The following is a 15245-nucleotide window of genomic DNA, read 5'->3' on the forward strand; positions in this document are numbered from 1 at the left end:
GTAACGCGGGATCAATGATACTCGTACTACACCTAATACATAAGTGAAGTATAAAAATAAAAATTAAATATATGAATTAAACGTTTAATAATCATTTAGTATTGAAACTTTGCCACTGCCTATCATATATAAATCCACATTCGGTCACAAATCTACCGACTTACTTATATATTATCATATATACAATGACAAATAATATTTTTTAATTAAAACCTGCCAAAATCACACGAAAAAATATGTTTAAATCAATTCATTTATTACTCCGGAAAATGATAGAAAAGGTCGATTGTAATAGAGTCGCTTAGGGTCCTAAATCACAAAAAAAACATTAGAGCACTATTTTTCGTAATCACAAAATAGTAATGAAATATCATGAATTGAGGAGTTAATGTGTGACATTATCAATTTATTTTTTTATAGTATATATGGATATCACAATGTTTCCTTCTCAAGATGTCAAATTCTCCATGTAAGTGTGAGAAAAAATAGAGTTCCTGGTTGTTTAGAAAGGCCGTAGGGCCACAATATAATTTTCCAACGAGAGATTTTTGGAATTAGTTTTCTTCTTCTTATTGTGCCATCCCCTAGCGGAGGTCGGCCACCATCAAGGTGATCTTATCTCTGTCGTCTGCTACCCGGAACAGTTCAGTGGAGCTGCATTCGTACCAATCACGGAGGTTCTTAAGCCACGAAATGCGGCGCAGTCCTCTGTTACGCTTCCCATTGATCTTTCCTTGAATGACAAGTTGGGGAATGTTGTATTTTTGTCCTCTCATAATGCGGCTGAGGTACTTTAGTTTCCTGGTTTTGATACTACGTAGAACTTTTCGGTCCTTCCCCATTCGATTGAGAACTTCAACATTTGTCACCCGGTCAGTCCAAGGAATTTTGAGGATGCGCCTATACAGCCACATCTCGAAAGCTTCAAGTCTCCGTGACATCTCTTGGTTTAGCATACATACTTCCACACCATAGAAAAGAACTGAGGGAACATAAATTAATTTTTACCTAACTAATAACGATTTTTGATATCCAACTATATTTTTTATAGATTGATGCAATTTGAATCATGGCATTATTAACTAAAAGAATGAGAACATTGGAAAATGTGAGTTATGACTGTAGCAACGGAATTTGAACTACTTAACAAAAAACGCTGTTCACCACAAATATTGAATCGTGCACTTATCGGTTTTTGAAAATAGATGCTAAAATTATGATAATTTATTATTATTATTAAAATGTAATGAAATATATTATGATTTTTTTGTTTGCCAGTGGTTTCGCAAGTGTCAAAAGTTACGCACACTCTGCGGGGGTGTATTAATAATGCATGTCCGGAATGTTTGATATTAAAACGTGTAGTTAACTGTTTCATAAAATTCCGAGTGAAGCGTCGGGAATGAGTTAGCTAAGCGCGTGCAAGGTTATAATGAGATGAGTTTTTTTGTCCCCAACGACTACAAAATTAAAATACAGAATCAGAAGTTCTGGCATGTATGATCCGGCACGTGTTAAGTTCATGGTACATTATATTTTAATGATACACACATGGTAACGTGACGAATCGCAGAATGCCAATCAAATCCTCAGGGAGTATTTCAAGTGATTCAACATGTCGGTTGAATCAGAAGAGCCACTGTAGTCTGGTCAACATTTAGCTGGGCCAATCTATTATTGCGATTTTCCTAAAAAGATGATCATGAAGGAAGGCTAAACGCCCATGAACCAAGGCCTGAACAAAAATTATGCATAAGTGCGAGTGAGAAAATATTCGGCACCCTTATAATCCCTGCGACACGTGCTGGAGTAAGATAAAAGGTTTACAGATGTGTCAGATGGTTTGCTATGGTGTCACCGCCAAATCTTAGTTTGTTGCTTAATTAAGCGTCGATAACCTGCGAGCGCGTGTTGCTAAAATTGCTATTTTTAGTGTTAAACATAAAGTCAGTGGTAAATAGTTTTAGTTAATTAAGTAGAAAAGATGGTTCTGTGTGTTATATTAAAATGTGGTAGCCGCACTGATAAGCAAGAAGATGGTATTACGTTTCATACGTAAGTTGATACATGTTCGTGATAATTTATTTGTATATTATTATGTATTTTAATATCAAGTAACCTAGTGTTTCTTTAAAATAACTTCAATTATGGATATATTTACCTAATGGTTGCATTTTGACCGCTTAAAAATACTATATAACGTAAAAAAAATAGAAAATTATATTTTAATTCTGAGCATCTAGTGCGAGCACTTTGGGCGAGCATTAGCGAAATGGTCTATGGTCTCAAACATTTGTAAACGAATGCGTTCGCTCGCCCACAAACCAAACGCACGGCACGCAGCTTCATTAAATTTAGCAACGCAATGGGTGGCGTCTAGATGTATCTATAGTCTAAGCCATGAGCAATTAATTCATTGGATGATCTTACTCATTCGATAGCAGCATGAAGCGTTTTTCATTTTCATTGTTAAAAAGCAAAATAGCACAAAACTTCATCCGACAATAATTTTTTTAAAAATAATAAGTAAGTATATAAAAAAAATGAATTTAATTATTTTATTAATAATTCTCGAACCGGAATGCTAGTCTCAAGGGTTTCACGAGCGGGCAGTGTACTCAGAACCATTTCGATTCCTGTTTATTTATTGGTCATGCACAGGTAGGTTTATGATGTTGCGATATTTTGTACATCTTCTTTTAAGGCCTGTTAAAAACCACCACAATTTAAATTATTGTTATGCACTTTTATATCTCACAAGTCTTATAGTAGAAGCAATGTATACAATATCAATATCAATGTGTATTCTGGACTAAAACATACAATTTGAATGGCGGGTAAACAAAATGTGATATAAAATTGTACGTATTTATCTCATATTATGTATATACGTTTTATAAGCGTTTGAATTGCAGTTTGATAGTGATTAATTTTTTAAAAACATATTATTTAATAACATTTTCTTACTATTAAGATTCTTGAACATCATTTTTTTTATTGTAGCGTCACAGTCCGGGACATAAGGGCACGATCATTAATTAAAACACGTCTTCGTGTATGGTTATTTCTTATTATTTTATTTCTTGCAGTGATATGAAACCTTTTTTAAAATGATATCGTTGATTTAGGCCAATTATCGGCAACCCATAGGCTGACGTTCCATATTTTTTAAAAGATTGTACCTACCACTGAAATTGAATTAATAAAACTATATTAAAAACAAGTAAAACAATAATAAACTACTTACTATTTAATAAGAAAATCATAAAAATACAATCATTACTCACTAGTATAACCTAACCTAACATTTCAATATTTGTTTCATAGTTAATATTAAACAGGGTTTCGAACCGTTATTATAATAATATATTACACATAAATTATGAGAATTATGTCGAGATGCACCACACGATAGTGAACGATTAATTCTTTGCGCCTAAAATATATATATCTATATCTCTTTGGTCCCAGTTTTTGTTCCGATAAAAATTACGGTTTATTCGGTTTTCGGTTCACTTCCGGTTTGAAGCCCTGGTTTTAAGGGTTCTAGGACGATTTGGCACCGGACAACTGGACGCCACGAAATTCGAAAATAAATAGACGTTAGGTACTTATTGGTACTTTAAAAAAATATATTCAGTATTATTATTTATATTCCAATGATTATATTATGATTTAATAGTTGGTGAGAATGTAAATATGCAGGCGTAAACAATGATTTAATCGTGCATATGTTTAAGTTCCAACGAAAAAAGAGTTTTTTATTTTATATAAAGCCGTAGGCATGGTAATTCTCAATCCGCGATAATGAATACTTTGTGTTAAGAGTAAAATGAATTCAAACTACTAGGTAGTAGATAGAAAATTATTAAATTACCTCGTCTACACGTGTCTACGACAGTTCGGCGTCCAATTGTCCGGAGGCCAGACGTCCCATTCCCGTTTTAAGCACATTTCCGAGTTTTTAATTATTCATCATCCTCTTCCACTAAAAAACTTTCCGCGTACCATAAGTTTCCGACTACTGATTAAACTTCACCGAGCAAAAATATATCCAACAGTTCGGTACACCTGATCTACAGTATCAATTATTTGAAGAGGCTCGTAATGTGTTGTTGTTTTTGTTGGCGCATGATTGTACAATGTCGCTATTATTCTTATATGATCAATTATCATTTATCACTGCCTTGTCATGTTTGTTTATTATCTTATCTTTCTATCAAGCGAATGACATACAATGCGATCTGCAAAAAAAACACTTAAAGATTTTTTATTTTTTAACTAACCGAGCTATCGGAAAGTGAAATGTTTCTAAGATCGAATTGGTAGTTATGATTACGAACTCAGAATCAGTTAAATCAAGATTAGGAAACATTATAAAGCTTTTCTTTCTTCATTGAACTACTGTCGACAAAGGTTATGGCAATTATATCGACTGTAGAAAAGAAAAAGGACATAACTCTCAGTTTTTTTCAAAATAGGTTTTATTGGATATTAACGTGGTACACGACTAAATACATGCCGTGTACAAAGAATGTAAGCTGCAAATACCGATTTATTATCTAGTGGAAAAAACAACTTAACCACCATTTTTGTTGGTTTTTCTTTAATTGACTCAATAATTAATGTCAGAGCAGGAATATAAAAACCAAATTATTAATTATCAGGCACTTCAAGGTGATGTCTATTATGTATTTTAACTTTTGACCGAAAACTATAACAAAACGGTTTTATGTCTACAACTGTAAAATTTGATTTGTGTGGATTACGTCTTTTTTCCTTTTTAAAGTCGATTTAATTATAAATGAATCAAAAGGGCATGTCCGTCCAGAATTTTTAATAAAATGCGGTGTCCTAGTAGGTTGAGTAAGTGCCTAAATATCCATTTCTCGTAAAAATAAATCTGTTGCGAAATCTCTACGTGATTATAATAAATACATATGTCATAGTCAATGACAATTACTTACCAATAATTTACTGTTTTTAAAAAACATTGTTTCTTGCAATATTAAGAAATATTTCAATTTATCACAGTAAATTATGTTTTAGGAATTTATTATTGCTATTAAATAAATAAACTACGTTATGGTATAGATGTGGCAAGCCACCGAAATGGCAAATGACCGGGTATCATGTCACCTGACGGTTGGAAAACTGCTTCTATTTTAATTTCAAGAATAATAAGTTATATTGGCAAGAAATATGTCAGGTTACTAGTTTTGATGTATTTTGAAATGTATTTTTGAAAATATTCAATAGTGTATGTTTGTAATAATCTAATAAACATTTAACTTACCTACATAATAATATGATCATTAATTTGGCTGGTAAATTGTTATTGCAGTCACTTGCACTAAATGTTGTACTGAATACGATTTTAAAAGAAAGTCTGCTTGACTGTTTTTTTTTTAAATGCAAGTTATGTTCGCGGTTTTCAACTTTTCCAAGAATTTTCCGAAAAATGGGGTCACTTCGGTGGAAACGACTGTATATATTTTTAACTAATAAATATTTATACCGTCTTTTAAATGTCAATGAGGAAAAAAAGGAGCCTCATATTACGAAGGCAAATATTGCATATTGCTTTTTCGAATTAATAATTTTATTAACGTATTGCGGTTAGCAAGATCGAATATTGTTTTTCGTTTTTTAATAAATAATAAAAAATGCTTGTATTAACGGTTCGGTAACCAATGATTTGATCCAATTGCAAATGGTTGATCCTCATTTGAAGTCTCATGCTTTACAGACTGACCTGACTGGACGAATAGATATAATTCACTTCACTCCATACAGTTTGTATTAACAACTACGTATTTTAATCGGCATATTGTTTTCATTGGAATTCTTTTAAAATGCATCATATCAAATTGGGAATAGTTCGTAATGTAATGGAATATTTTTTGTTATATAAGTTATAACTTATATGTTGGTACAACAAACTAAAGATGGCTTCACAAAACAATTACTCAATTAATTATTACGAAATCACGGTGTGTATATTAATTTATTGAATCATTCTGGCACGTGTAAGATCACTGTCAACTGAATGAACTTCAAAATTGTTTTGAAAACTGTCACGTATGTGGACTAATTTAATATAATCACGGTCTTGATCAAGGAACAAGATAATATGTCCGAAACTATGACAACACACAAACGTATTAAGTTTCAACTGATGTGGTGCTGAATCACTGTAAATGCTGTCTCATTAAATAAATATTTTTGATGTTTACACCCTGATATATAGATTAATATGATTTTGTAAAGGAAATTGTAAGGCGACACGAATGAACACATATTATGTTAAAACTAGGGCATGCAATCCCGAAATTGTATGTATCTATGTATATCAATAATAATTATTCTAATTGTCTAGAATGAAAACTTAGTTTCATTTTTTTAGCTACACATGCCATGCCGTTCTAAATGCATCAATAATTGAATTGTCCTTTGGTGCTTCCATCTTTGTTTGATACCACTTTTACACCTAACGCAGTGGCGTGTTGATTTTAAGACTCTTTACGAATTTTATTTTATTAAATTTATAAGCATAAACAGAGTCATTTTATATAAATCACAAAACATACATACACACAGAAGTATATCTACATATTTAGTATTTAGCTTAATAGCTTTCATGAATTTATATTAAAACAGGAATGAAACGAAAGTAGACGAATTACAATAATAAAGGTATCATTATACCTATAGGTATATATTATAATCTTTCAACAATGAGACAGGATGAGATATAGCGTTAAAAAATTAACGTTAAAATATACTATTAAAGATGTAGGTAAGTATGTAATATTCGCATTTGACATCATAATATACTGTTACCTAGCGATACATGATCTTCCTACTTCTACGAAACCTCACTGATTTTAACATTTTTAAATAATACTTGAATATTTGTTCTGTTTAAGAATTTATTACGTTTTTTTAAATGTATGACTGGGTTGAACTGTTTAGAGGTCCCATTTTAAATTTTCTGATGAATCGGTTGCGTTAAGAAAACCTGCCATTTTCAGCCACTTTTGGCAGGGTTTGAAAATGATATGACAAAACTAATTATTTGCTTTCATATAAAGTTAAAAATTATCACTTATACCTAAATAATCAGTACGGTTGATATGTAGTTATTTTGAAATAATTGAAATATTAGCCATATGTTTATTTAAATATTTTTTCATTTGCAAAATAAATCATAATTTAAAAACTAGAGCAGGTAAGTAGGTATTTCATTGTTACAGTCGCTTAATTACTAGCTAAATAAACAAATGTTTGTGTCATGTTTATAAAAAACATTCGTTTTGAAAAGAATGTTATGAAAGTATTTTTGGAAAGATATGCCAAAAATAAACCGTCTAGACACGATTGCATTCTAGGCAGATGATGAAAGAGACAAAATGTCAAAATTAATTTGCGCTTTTCCACTACAATATATTACACGCAACTTACACGTTATGTGAATGTGTGAGTTGTAACCAGATGTGTTTATAAATAGGTACCGAATATATAATAGGTGTTGTGGACCTGAAGTCTTTACCTTTACATAATAATAAGGTTGGTTAAAGCCGCCATTTGCTAGCTAGACAGTATTTGATAAACAAAAATATAATTAAACATAATATTATATACATATATACTAAAAAATGAGAAGTAAGATTGTTAATCTTTTCTATATGTACGATGTTTAAACATGAACACTGAAGTCAAGATAGGGTTTATATCTATTGTGGACAAACACAATATACGAGGAACGATTGGTCAACTGAGAGATTATTTGAGAACCACTTGATTGAAAGGTTTGATATCGACTACTCCGTCAGTTTATAACAACTGTTTTTGTGTACTTAGTACTTCATTACCGACCGAGATCGTTAGTTCTATTTTATGACGATAGATGTTACAATACCTTCATTCAGTGAAGGTACATATGACGGTCCGCTTAGGGGCGAACATTAAACTTTTTTTAACTTAATATAATAATTTATCATTAGTTTTTTTCTCCGCTACTAAGGAGAATTTAATATTTAAAACCTTAAAAAAAATACTAGTTTTACAATTAACAATTATTAATTATGTTAAAACTGACAACGTATTCTATCAAAATTTGAAAATGTGAAGACCCTGCGTATGTCTGTATGATTAGCTTTTCACTGAAAATGGAAACGTAGGTATATCTGCCTACTTTTTGAAAAGTTTTAATATATTTACCAAGATAAAGACATACTATGGCTTCGAAATCTAACGTGGATATCATGCAAATGTATCTATAGCCCAACTTCTACATCAAATAATTTAATATTCTACGTCACGTGATTTTTGAATGTTAGTTTGTTATAGCAGATACTCTATTCCAGGCACTATTGAGAGGAACTGAAAGGTTTCTTTTGTTTCTCCTCTACATTTGAAATAATACATTTCGCCTGCTTCCGTAAAGGTTTAATCATTCATTAATAAATCGATAATCAATATATCGAACACACAATTAATAAAATGATGAGCGCGGGGAATATCGTTGCGGGAAAAGGAAATGCAGGGGGAAATTTTTAGTTCCAGAAACGAACGAAGTGACGTAGAAGACTTGATACAGAAGTTGCACTGTACTACACACGTTTTATTAAGATTAAATAATATGACTGTATAATAGTAAAGTTGACTGCGATATGTTAATTTAGTACCTTGTCATCATTCTGTAGCCATCATAAATAAATAACTGCAATGTGTTTGTCATGTGTCATGTGATATGCAGCGCATGATATTGCCTAATAACATTGTATTAAATCACGTGTCGTACAATGAAGTTAAATGAATGCTGTTTGTTTCATCAATATGGCACAGGGCTATCATTCCACATTGCAAAATTATAGTATATAGAATATAATATTATGAAAATTATATTGAATAAATAAAATTGTACGACCTGCACTGACATCTAGCGGAGAAAATTCAAAGCGACAATGAAAATATATCGTGAAACTGAAGAAAATTTGTAAGGAAAACAGTAATAGTTTCTAATTTCTTATTACTTCGATTATTAAAATCAAATGGATACTTTAGTAACTTTGATTTAATCAACAATATTCATTATTTTCAGTAATACTTCTCTGCGTATTTCAAGTTATTGATTATGGTACTACAATAATAATAACAATAGATATCCTTTAATTACTCTATAGATCACATTTTTATAGTATAAATATATAGTTTTTTTTGTGAAGAGGGTAACATAAAAATATATTCTAATAATTAATTCTGTAGATAACCCAACTTAATGACGATAAACAATTACGGAACTGTAAAATTACCGTACCGAATAATGCTAATGAAATAATCAAAAGTAAAACGAATTAATTGGTAGATTGTAGAATGAAAGTGCTGTATTTCATTTCAAAACGGTGAAAATCTTGCCATTACATCACTTTGTTTACAATAAATTTTCGATACGAATCTATGTTTGATTTCAATGGCTTAATCGATTTTAACACGGTTGAAATTTTGCTTCATTAGTCACAAAGTTCTTAATTGAATCACAAGCGACATCATTGTGTTAAGAGATTATTTTGATGAGCAAATTATGTTTGATTTGTCGAAATCATTTAAATAAAGAAAGGTATTAAATAGAAAATAATTACAAGATAAAAAGACTTTTTATATATAACGTTTTTAAATTTTCTGTTGAATTATTATGCTCAAACTTGTACTTGATATGAAGTAAATAAAAAACAAACAAATATAGAATACTTAAATGTCATTTTGATATGCATGATAACGCATGTATATATTAATAATTTAGTTGCTAGGACTATCCACTTAGCAACCAATAATAGTGGGTTGGATTACGGATTTCTTCCAAAATAACTTTTCATACAAAACAGAATTAACTGAAAATGAATTAAATTCTACTTAAAGATGTCTAAAAGTATTAAAAGAATGCATTAGTATCGTGTTCTGATATCCTATTCTAAAAGTTTCAAATGTCTATCTAGTCGGGAAGTTAGTTAAAAATCGATTGCAAGATTTGTACTGGATAAACAACCACCAGACAAATAAGAATACGAGCTAATAAAAACGTTGTAATATCAATTACGTTATAAACTGAGGTAGGTACCTACGTAGGTATGTGATATAATGATAAAAATATTCCCATGCTTCTGTAGAAAATTGTAGAAAACTATTTTTATTACTATTTTTAATTATCCATGTTGAAGATGGAATCAAAAAGAACAAGTGAAAAAGTCACTCACTTGTTTCAAAACAAATGAAAATATTAAAAAATGAAAGCATGACTCATTTGTTTAAAAAAAAAAAACAAATGAAAATGCAGTAAACTGCATTACCGCTCGAGCTTTCATTTATTATTTTCGCCAATTGATGTCACTACAGCTCAAATAATAAATAACATGATTAGCGGAAAGTCTATATAGGGACGGTTTGAATTATACCTTTTGTATTTTAAATCATAATAATATATGGTCAATGGTACTGATTTTTACAGAAATACTTCAGAATATTTAAATACTAGACATCTGACGTTTTTCAGTATGCAGGTAAATTAAAAATCAATGTGGAAAAATTAAGTACCTACCTAATTGATGTCAATAAATGTAAATGAAGTCAACAAGCCTCGTCGACCGAAAATTAGAAAAGTATGAATACACAGTTAAAATTTATAAAAATTAAATAAGCAGTGAGTAGCCGATGGAAGAGACAGCAACTAGTCAAAAACTCAACAAAGGCTAGTAAAGAAAATAAAAATGTGACAATTAATACAACTCGTCATGAAAATCTAGTCGCGAAAAAGAAAATGTGAAGATTTTGAATTAATATCTAAACATATAAAGTGAGAGAAATTAATGTGATCTGTGTTTTTCTTGCTCTAATAAAATGCCATTTTATATAGGTCTAGTCAGCAGGGGAGGGCAAACTGCAGCCCGCCGGGTATTTTTTGCGGCCCGCCATCATTAATTGTACTTCTGATCACGAATAACTTTTTTTATAATTTTTTTAAAAAATATTGACAATAGATTAAAATTTGAAAAATTTGTTGTTTCGTAAATGTATTATCTCAGTACGTCTTCCTTGCGTCTCGTCTCACACTATGTAACCACTATTTTCTACGTTGAACATCGATTTCAATAGATATTGATAGTGTACCGACAGAGCTACAACTTGAGATTATTGATCTGCAGTGTGACACTGATTTAAGAGAATTGGATCGTCGTCAAGAAATCTCAAAATTTTACAATGCCCTTAATTCAGAGAAATTTGACCAACTTAAAGATTATGCAAGAAAAATGTTCGTTATTTTTGGATCAATTTATATAGGTGTACAAACATTTTCGATCATGGACCTCAATAAAAATTCTTTACGATCAAATAACTCCGATGCCCATTTACAAGCAGTTTTGAGAATATCAACTACAAAATTAACACCTGAATTTAAAAAAATGTACAACAGTTTCATTCTTCTCATTATTTTTTTTTGAAATGTTTATTTTTCGTGATAAAAAATAGTGCATATCTAAAAATGGTATTTTACTTGCGGCCCGCCGCTCATTTTGAATTCTTGAATTTGGCCTTCCATCCAAAAAGTTTGCCCCCCCCTGGTCTAGTGTGTGGGGCAACAGGTTACATGACTATTATAAAAGAGGCGGTGACACTAATATGGGTGTTCTATCACATGGTTGATTAAGAAAAAGTAATAATTTTTAAATACATATTAAAGGCTTATTCATATTGTTCATAATAATTATTAACTGATATGATTGCAAATTATATTAGAGCTTTATAAAGCGTCGAATTTACTGCACGCATTCAAGTAGACAAACTTTGAAAGTTATTTTATTTGTGTGCATAGTTGAAGCAAAAGCTTTTAAAGCGTACTCGTAATTATGATAGACTGTATACGTATGCAGTGATGGTTAATTTAGCATATTGCTGCTGAAAATAATAAGTATAATTTATATTCATAAAGGCGAGGAAATTACAGACTAAATAGCTATTAAAAACGCAACTATGTCGCACAGAGCACTCAGGGAACAAACTATGCATGTATGTGTAAGTATATTATGAACTGCGAGGTCATAAACCAAGATGATATCAGTGTAGTTGTTACTTTTCACGATAGAGGAACAATGTTTCAAAAAAATCCACGAAAATTTTAATTTCTATCTTAAATAATTTTTATTTCCCAGGCCAGGATCTTTGGCACCCCCCCCCCGCCCATCGCTAGAGTTAAAGGCAGTGTGACACTTTACAGAATCGTTTTCTAAATGTTGTTTCAGGTAAAATTAAGGGTTTTATGTGTATTTTTAGCGATTTTTTGTATTGTTGAATAAATCTACTTGAATCATGGAGTTAATATATATATAAGTGGCGAAGGGTCAATAGCTGCTGTGGATCATGGCCCCCATAAGCCAGGATACATGGCGGGCCCCCCTACCTATCGCTAAAGTTAAGGGCATTGTGATTTTCGACAGTAGTGTTCCTCAAATGGTTTCCGCGAAACCCCAGAGTTAAGGTGATTCTGTGTATTTTCAGCGATTTTAAAATAAATTCAGTTGATTTATTGAGTTGTAGGCACTCATCATCATATTATGAATTGTTCCTTTTATAGTAGCCAAGTAACATGCAACCCTTCGCCATATAAAAAAAATCATTTTGTTTATCAGGAAACACAGTTAAATAATTATAAAATAAAATTCTACACATGAATTATCATTTAATTACATCAATCATCACATCATATTGCATCGCACAGCCATGTATTTTAAAATGTAAATATTCCTTGAAGCAAATAGCGCCGCATTTGTGGTGTATTTTTCTCATTTAACTGATCAACCCATCACGCCGGGCCCCCGGGCTAGAGCCCTCTCAGCCTCCCCCCTTTATGGGGGTCATGCTGTGGATGCGTAGTATGCCCAAAAATCGAAATAATAATATAAATGAGTTAAAGCGAAGTTTATATTACGACGTTATGAAATAAGATCACCGTTGTTCAGCTCGTTTGAAGTATTCTAGGCCTAGGAGCATACATACATAGCACATAACTAACACAATTTATTACAATCAAACATTTTCCTGCTCACCTTTCGGGGAAAATGCTATATTACAGTACTGCGAGACATGAAAATGTGCGACGGTGTGTACAATAAATAAGGGATTTTGGCGCCGATGAAAATATTTCAAATTGAATGCGTGGGGCACGCTGAATGCAAACTAAATATTATTATTTTATCTTCAGGCTGTTTACTATTCCAGTAGAGATTAAGTGTCAGTAAATGGTAGACGACCTGCAAATTAGAACTATAACTAAATTAAGTCGGAGGTGAATCAGTTGTCTATCTGACCGGTTAGTTACGGCTAGAGTTGGGTATTTCCCGAAAAAATCTCAATCTCGTGATTCGGGATTTCCGGAAAAAAATTCTCGAGATTTCCCGAGAAATCATAAAATTTAAAAAAAACCTGTAAAAATCTTAAAATCAGTGTAAAAAGAGACAATTAACAAAAAAATATGATTTTTTTATTTATGTAAGAAGACAAACAAAACAGAAGTAGGAAAACAAAAATAATTCAAAACATTAGGTACTTATTAAAATAGAATTTCAAAAAATACAGACTGTCAATCGCTGCGTCTGACAATATTTGATAATAAAGAAATCCCTAATCCCGAGAAAAAATTCTCGAAATTCGATGGAAAATCTCGAAAATTTCTCGAAAATTCCCGAAACCCAACTCTAGTTACGGCGTTTATCCACGGTCTTATCCGTACGTACGAAATAAAATATAATCATAATAATAAAAATATCACAAATCACTTTGAAAAGTTTATTACTTCTAATAATTTTAATTGCTATTGTTTCCAGTGTTCTATATTTAAAGAGCTTAAAACGGGGAAACGGTCGGATCTGTCAATTTGATTTTGAAAAAGAGGTTTATATACTTATATTATGTAAACTTTTTCCAACGTTTAAAGCCTGAAATGTGTGGGAGTAGTGTGCATGATTTTAAATTTAAAGCACTTTTAAGAAGATCATAATATTTACCAAATCAACCAGTTGTTGAACCTATTAGATGCATACTCTGTGTCAAAACGCACATGTGAATTTTCCAGACCTAGAATTCGAGTCCTGGACTCACGACATTATAAGTCTGATGCATAAGGCATAAAGCCCACAAAAAAGCGTTCGGTGCGCTCACTACTGAATAGGCCCCCTCCCACCCGCGCATTACCCTTCACCTATGTAATAAGGGGCTCAAGGAGCACAAAATAATTATTATTATCAGCGTCTCTCATAACAAAGCAATAAAAATATTACTAAATTTCTCGGGGCTTGTAATTAATATTGGACACGCAATAACCAAACAAAGAGTTCACTGTTCTTAAATAATGGCTTCTTGCCCGTCTATCGACGACGCTTCGAGGAGCATGATTTTGCTTGCCGTGTTCAATAAATGGACTACGTTGTATTTTCGTTAATTCGTATCGCTGAGAAGCCAAAAACAGTGACTCATGGGGCAGGCGGGCACAAAGCGTCGTCAAATCCAGTGTGCGCTGGCGTATTTGATTACGTTGTATTTTCGATGATTCACATAGAAAATGCGCGAGCGCCTGTAAGCCTGCTTTAGTGGACTTAATGCCTAAGTGCTCGGCCGTCGTGGGCGATGGTATATAAATAAAACAGGTGAAAATTGCGTTTCCGGCATTCACATTAGGCACTGAAAAACATAGTTATTAATTAAATTATATGCAAATATTATATATATGTTGGAACATTTGCAAAGCATGAAAAAGAGTTATTTGAAGACACTCTGACCATAATGTATGACTTCTGTAATTATTGATTGTTTTGGAAATACTACGCAAAATATTTTTCTTGGAACAGGTGAAAAAATGATGATGGGATTAGGTACTAATTTTATATTTACATGGGGAATGTTCCTAAATTATAGATGCCAGTATAAAGTCCCTAATATTTAACAATACTTTAGATTCTAATTATTTGCGACCCAGGTTGCAACGGTTGACGTTGGTGTTCTTTAGTGAGTGAGTACCTTATAGTACCTGACGATGCCGAAAGGCGAATCCCGAGTCTCCAACATGACTCAAATGGAATAGTAGAAAACATAAATCAATTAGAATTTAAATTCGAATTCCATCAAGTATCCTTGGTACTGGTAGTACCTAGTATTTTTTATTGTTATATATGAATTTAAATTTTGTTCGTACATCC

Source organism: Rhyacophila brunnea, unplaced genomic scaffold, assembly GCF_057557595.1.
Source record: "Rhyacophila brunnea isolate RB1 unplaced genomic scaffold, BYU_Rbru_1.0 scaffold_9, whole genome shotgun sequence".
NCBI classification, from domain to species: Eukaryota; Metazoa; Arthropoda; class Insecta; order Trichoptera; family Rhyacophilidae; genus Rhyacophila; species Rhyacophila brunnea.